Raw genomic sequence first — 7,059 nt, forward strand, 5'->3', positions numbered from 1 at the left:
ACTTGGTACACTATTGAATACTTATTTTAAACAAATATTTTTAGGTATCAGAGATACTACAGCAAGACTGGTATTCAGTGGTCAGTGTATGCTAAAAGGGAGGACAAAGACTATCACCATGTTCCTACCATAATAAAAACCATAGTAGAAAACCGATTACAAGATCCTGTTGGGATGAACAGAAAAGTGCTGCTAGATGTCAATGACCCAAGGAGAGTGTCAGCAGTACTTGCACCAACCTTGCCACCATCAACAGCTGATCTTGTCGCACAAAAAATATCAAGATTTAACAAGGAAGACCCAGAAAAAACTCTTGATTACAGTTGGACTGATGGATTGTTGTCCGTTTAACTACTAGTTGTTTATAATATTTCATGCATAATGAATTGTTGAAGCGTCTTCGAAAGTGTTTTATGGTCAGACAAAAATAAAATCGCCCAACATTTTATTCCAGATCAGCTCTTATTGATTGTGTACCTGTATTGTACGAATTAGAATAGACCTTGTATGTTAATGATACTAATTCATTGTAATTTAGTATTAAATAAGTCAAAATGTCTCAGGTTGTTTTACACAGGACTCTCTTGTCTTTTATTAAAAGATTAGCATTTCAGAAGGTATAAGACCAGGATGCTTCATATTTTGTATATACTGCCATATGTTATGAACTTTTTGTCTGTTATTTGACCCTGACCTCATTTTCATGGTTGAATGACTGCTTCAAAAAAAGGGAATATTTTTTTGTTATGTAAATTTCTGTCTTATTTATATTATGTCACCTGCACATGCAGAAGCGACTGATAGGGATCACCATATGTTGTCTTGCGTCCGTGTTGGCAACAATCTTGATATTTGGCTCAAAGTTTTATCCCAGGGTGCTATACCATGTAAAGTGATATTATTGTCATTGATCATGAACTTCCTGTTAAAACTTTGTCATTTCTTGGCGACATATGTTTTCAATGGAAAACTCGCAAACATTTTTTATAAGTAACTATGTTTGGAATCTGCGTACCTTGCAAGATCCTCATGCCTGTCAGACAGTTTTCTCTTGACCATAATGAATGGGTGAACAATATTTGGTTTATGCAAGGTGTATATTTTCGTCTGGTTGGTATAATCTGACCTTGACCTTATTAAATTTCTCTGATTTATTCTGTTTTTCAGATTCTATAGGGATAGTAGAACTATATTTGGTGTATTGAATACTTGTAAATTGTGTATGTCTGTCTGGCAGATGTCCGTTGACCTAGACTTAATTTTCATGGTTCATTGGTCAGTGGCAATTTTTTTAACTTGTTTGCTCTGTTTTTCAAGTATCATTTGGAATAGGTGAAATATATTTGGTTTATGCAAGGTGTACATTTTTGGTCTGGTCAGTAATATCTGACCTTTACATTATTTGCATAGTTCATGGTTCCGATTCTATAGGGATAGTAAAACTATATTTAATTTATTGAATAATTGAAAAGTGTGTGTGTCTGTCCGGCAGGTGTCAGTTGACCTTGACCTTATTTTCATGGTTCTTTGGTCAAAGTTCAATTATATTGATGTGTGTGTTAGAGCAATGAAATCTTGTATATAGATGCACCTTTGGTAGCACTACAAGACCCAAGCAAAATAATAATTGCGAGTGCCATTTCACAGTTCAGCAACTTGCATCTATGGTAGTCAATCAGCATCAAGACAAAATATGATTATTGTAACCTATATTTCATGGTTCACTGACTTAAAATTTCATAAGAAGATATGGTATGAATGCCCATGAGACAACTCTACAGTCTTCAACACAGATCGTTGGCTTACACCTAACAGCAAGCTATAAAAGTCACAAAAAAAGATCAGGGTAAACAATTCGAACAGGAAAACTTAATTTATATGCAAATTGAGAAACGAAAACAATAACAAACAACAACCAATGAACAATGGTAGTTCATCAGTATCCAGACTAAAATGTAATCACTGTGACCTATATTTCATAGTACTGACTGACTATGTTGTTTCCTTTGAGAACCTTTCCGATATGTAATTATTTGGTCTATGTTTTGTGCTATTGTTGATTCAGATCATTATTCTTCAGTTTGGTATTCAGAAAATAAAACCTTTTTTTCATATTACTATTTTATTTAGCCAAGTCTGCCACCAACAAATCCAACATACTGGCCAGTTCCATCGGGATACTTATCCCTAATTCTCCAAACACAACAGCTCGGTATAACCCTCCTGTTGCCGGCCCCCAAATATCCATGTATCCATAGGATATACTGCCTGTAGGCAGCATGGCGATGACACCTGTTGTAATTGTCATCTTCAGGCTGTGCCAGAAAATCATTCCGGTACCGGATTGCCAGCTCCAAAACTAGTTCATCCAGAACACATTGCTGGAAATCCTAGAAATAAAGAATATTATTTATTATTAACTGTAGTTTTTAAAAAATACATATATTGTATCATAAATATTATACCAATTCAGTGTCAAATAAGAAACGCCAAACCAACTACAATGAAGGCTTTACAGCAAAAGAAAAGAAAACAGGAAAAAAAAATTGTAAATCATATAATGCAGACAGATTCTGCAACAAGAACAGTATGACGACAGAGATGACGCAAACAAAAAGAAAATAGCATGAGCAACACAGACCCTAACAAGACATAGGTAACATCAAGGTGCAACAGAAAAGGAAGCAAGCTATATCTTTCTCTAATAATTCTATTTAAATCTTTTTAAAAAGGACATTTGTCTAAAGCAAATTGTAGGTATGTTACTGTAATCTTACCGGTAACCTTGAATGGCAATTCAATGGCTGTCTTTTGCAACACAGCCTTTACTGCTGTGTTGGCATCTCTCTACAGTTAGAGCAGGAGCACCATGATGGCTGGTCTGGTTTTGGTGGTTCTGGTTCAGCAGGTCCAGCTGGCTGCCCATTGCCAACATTTGAATTGTCCAGGATGTTCAGAAGGAAACTGGGCTGTGCCTTTGATATGCGTTTGATTAGATCCCGCATGTCATCAACAGACAGCGAATTGACTCTATTCTGAAATAAATAAAAAAAAAACGATTAAAATTGAAAGTAGTACAGTCCAATGTAGCAAAAACATGCCAAAGCACAAATTATCGCTTGAACATGATGATGCAAGTAAGAAACCAAATTGTTAATGCAATAAAAACAATTGCTAAATGTAAATGTGTTTTGTTCCATTATTTGGTGTAAATAAGAAGAAACTAAGAGTATTGTTAAAAATTTCCATAATACACTTAGAAATTCACAACAAATATAATAATTATAGATCGTATGTTTCTGATCGCTTTGAAAATAACTTTAATATGACTTCTTTTTCTTACAATATACATAAGAAGATGTGCCAATGCACATCTCAAATTCAATTATCATAAGTAGGACCTGAGAAACATACAGGACATTGGTAAGGCGGGCACAATAATTCAAAGATAATAATTTTGGTATTATTTTATGTTGCTAATCAATACCTCAAGTTCAGCTATTCTGCTTTCTCTGTTGACTTCTTGAAGCTGGGCTCTGTTTCTTTGTCCTCTTCCTCTGCCTCTGCTGCTGCCTCTCGCCTGACCTCTGCCTCGTCCGCGTCCACTGCCCCTTCCACGACCTCTCTTCTGTTTTCGCTCCATAGGCTGACCAGGGTTGTTTCCACTGTCAGAGCTAAGGTCAGATATTGGCGACCTGCTCCTTTCACTCGATGCATCTGAAAACTGTAAATAAGATATTTATTCCATATGTACCTTATATATAAGGACAAACAATATCTGGTCAAGACAAAATTCAAGCCCCCCTTATTGGTTTTTTTCGTAAATAAATATTTTGATTCTGAATTTTGAGAAAATGAATAATTTGACCAGCAAGGGGAGAAAAAAAATATTCTGACAGGATATTTACCATAAGGCATAACAAATAATATTAAATTTGAAACAAAAATTTGTTGTACCACTTTCCAAAAATAAATAAGTTTCTGACCAGAAAAAAAAACCATGCCCCCCCCCCCCCCCCCCTTGCAAGTTAAATGGTCCGTCCCTAACTACTTTTAATGGGGATAATTTGTTTTTTTAACACTAAACCGTTTCTTTTGCTTTGCGATTTTTGTCTATATTTCCAAAGGTAAAGAGCATAAAACTTTTAGAAAAATATGCTGAGCTGCCTTACCTAAAAAATATGTATAAGAAAAGAAAAAAAAAAACAACAAAAAACATTAAAACATGTTACAGAAAAACTTTCTATTGCTTTGCGATTTTTTTCTAAATCATTTCTAAATAAGCTAAAGAGCATAAAACTTGTAGAAAAATATGCTGAGCTGTCTAGCCAAACTCACATCTTCTTCAGAAAAAGATATGAAATAAAACTATTTACAACTAGAATTGCCATGATGCATTGCATACATATGTTGCTTTACATTTTCCCTTTATATTTTTGACTATATTACGATATGAGAGAGCTACCATTTGATATTAGGATTAAATTTGAAAAAAACAGGACAGGAGTTTTGATTAAAAAAGGCAGAACAGGAGTTTTGATTACAAAAATGCAGGATGTGGAACTGGGCCCCAAAAAAACAGGATAAACTTATAAAAAAAGGCAGGACCAAATATAGTGAAAAATAAAAAAGCAGGACAGAGATTACAGCTAAAAAATGCAGGAATTTTTTTCCAGAATATCTACCACAAAAACTTCGACCCCCCTCCCCCTTCCCGAAATTGAATTGATTTTTCCTTCTATTAAACCTGGAGGTGGATATAATACAGCCCCTGAAACATTTATGGATTGTGTCGACTTGGGAGGGTTCAGTGGCCCTGATTAGTTGGAAAATACATTGCATTCCTGTCGCTTCTCGCAACGACCTTTAAGCCAGCAGTGACTGACACTACAAGGAGACCCATTCCATCATTCTAAATTTTTCAGCATAAGAGGGACCCGTGCCCTCTTGCTTTAGGGTCCGCCACTGGCGTTTTTGCCAAAAGGCAATCTGAAATCTGTTTGTTTGCGTTCGTGTTGAAATTTTGTTTATCTGACACTTTTTGGCAACTCCTTTAACTATACATTCAAATATGATAAATTATAGATATTTTTTACATGTGACACCGTAGATCCGACGAGGAATTTAGATAAATTAATAGATTCTTTGTTCTGTTTTGTTTTCCCCAATTGGGGCCCCTAGCAATGATTCTTTACGGTTTTAACGTTTTCAGTCCAATTTTTGAATATATATCGAGGAAGTTAGAATGAAATTTATTTCAACTGATATTTTTTTAGAAAAACAGGTGAAAGAATTTCTTTGCAAGGCAATTTAACGCTAGAAATTTAACTTCTTTCTGAACCAGTATAACGTGGACTTACCTCAGCATCCATCGTTGACGTCATCATTGTTTACGCTGGTGAAGATCGGCAATCATCGGAACGGTGCATCCGAAATTTAATTAACCTCCATTGTTATGAAAAAACTCGTAGCAGATGGAATTGTTTTCTGGTTTGCATGCCATATGATCGCGATTTTCGTACTGAAACAGCCACGAATGGTTTAGATTTTAGGGAATGTAAACATAACAAGCTTATTTTTGAAGACATTTTTTTCACCCAAAACTCGTTTCATATTACTTTAAATCTGTCACATTCTTTATTAATAATTTTACTATATTTTACAATAAATTTCTACCACCTTTCATAGATAGTTGTATAAGATGTTACTTCAAACCGGCCACTGCTTTATTACAGGAAATTTGACTATTTTTGATAATTCTATCACATGTTACCTTAAATAGGAATCTTTATCTAGATAATTGTATTAGATATTCTCTAAAAAATAGAACATTATTGATAATTCTACTTCATTTTACAAGATTCTACCTCTTTTTATAGATATTTGTATTAGATGCAACTTTAAATCGACCACTATTTATAGATAATAATAATTGTATTAGATCTTACCTCAAACCGACCACTTTGTATCTACACATTTATTATAATTTAAATTAAATTGGCCACCTTTTCTATATAATTGTATTAGATGCTACCTTAAATCAGCCTCTTTCTTTATTCATAATTCTATTACATTTTACAAAATTCTACCATTTTTTTTAAGATAATTGTATAAGACATACCATAAAATCAGTCACTTTTTATACAGATTTGTATTTGTATAAGTTGTAACCTTAAATCAGTCACTTTCTTTATTGATTATTTATGAATTCGACATCTGTTAAAAGATATTTGTATAAGATATAACCTTAAATCTACCGCATCTAAAAGATAATGTATTAGAAGTAACCTTAAACTTCCACTGCTTTATTGATAATTTTACATTAGATTTCACCATTTTTTTGATAATTGTATTTGATGTAATCTTTAATCAAACACTTTTTAATGATAATTGTTTTGTATGTAGCCTCAAATCTGCCACTTTTTATATTGATTTTTTTATTACATTTTACAAGATTCGACCACTTTTTATAGATAATTGTGTTTGATATTACCTTCAATCGAACACTTTTTTTTTTTAGATAATTGTACTACATGTATCCTTGAATCGGCCATATTTTATTGATAATTATATGATTTCAATTTTTATCTCGTTATCTTGGGGTTGGATTTTATTTGTATATTAACAATTTGCTTAAGACTTGAATTTTAGTTTATTCAAGGACCTTTTGTCGTGATTATAGAAACATTCTAGTTCCGGGAAAACTTGTTCGCGATCTAGAATTCTGAATGTTATGTGTGTTTAATTGAAATTATGAGAGAATTTGCGAGATTTAAAAGAACTGAGTGCAAAGTCATAAGGTACAAATCAGTATTCGATGTTAAGGGCCCCCGCCGCTTTACTGTTTACCTGTGGAGTCGTTGAGTGCTGGTGTTATTTTTTGTTATTTTTTTTTTTAATGTTCAATAATTTAATAAAAACATATTGTGTATTGTTTCTAAATGAAGTGTTTGAAAATAAAGGGAGAATGTTGGGAAGAAACCTGAAACTTAACTTGCAGACAACCATAGCAAAATGTTTGATAAGAAGGAATGATTAATGTATTCCCTTACAGGTGCT

The 7,059-nt window shown here is 33.4% G+C and overlaps 1 pseudogene; it reads right to left on the reverse strand.

The window, feature by feature from the left end:
• Nucleotides 1-2,126: 2,126 nt before the first annotated feature.
• LOC127703910 (P2X purinoceptor 7-like) lies at nucleotides 2,127-3,658 on the reverse strand (annotated as a pseudogene).
• Between the last annotated feature and the right edge of the window lie 3,401 nt (nucleotides 3,659-7,059).

The sequence above is a fragment of the Mytilus californianus genome, unplaced genomic scaffold (assembly GCF_021869535.1).
Source record: "Mytilus californianus isolate M0D057914Y unplaced genomic scaffold, xbMytCali1.0.p SCAF_55, whole genome shotgun sequence".
NCBI classification, from domain to species: Eukaryota; Metazoa; Mollusca; class Bivalvia; order Mytilida; family Mytilidae; genus Mytilus; species Mytilus californianus.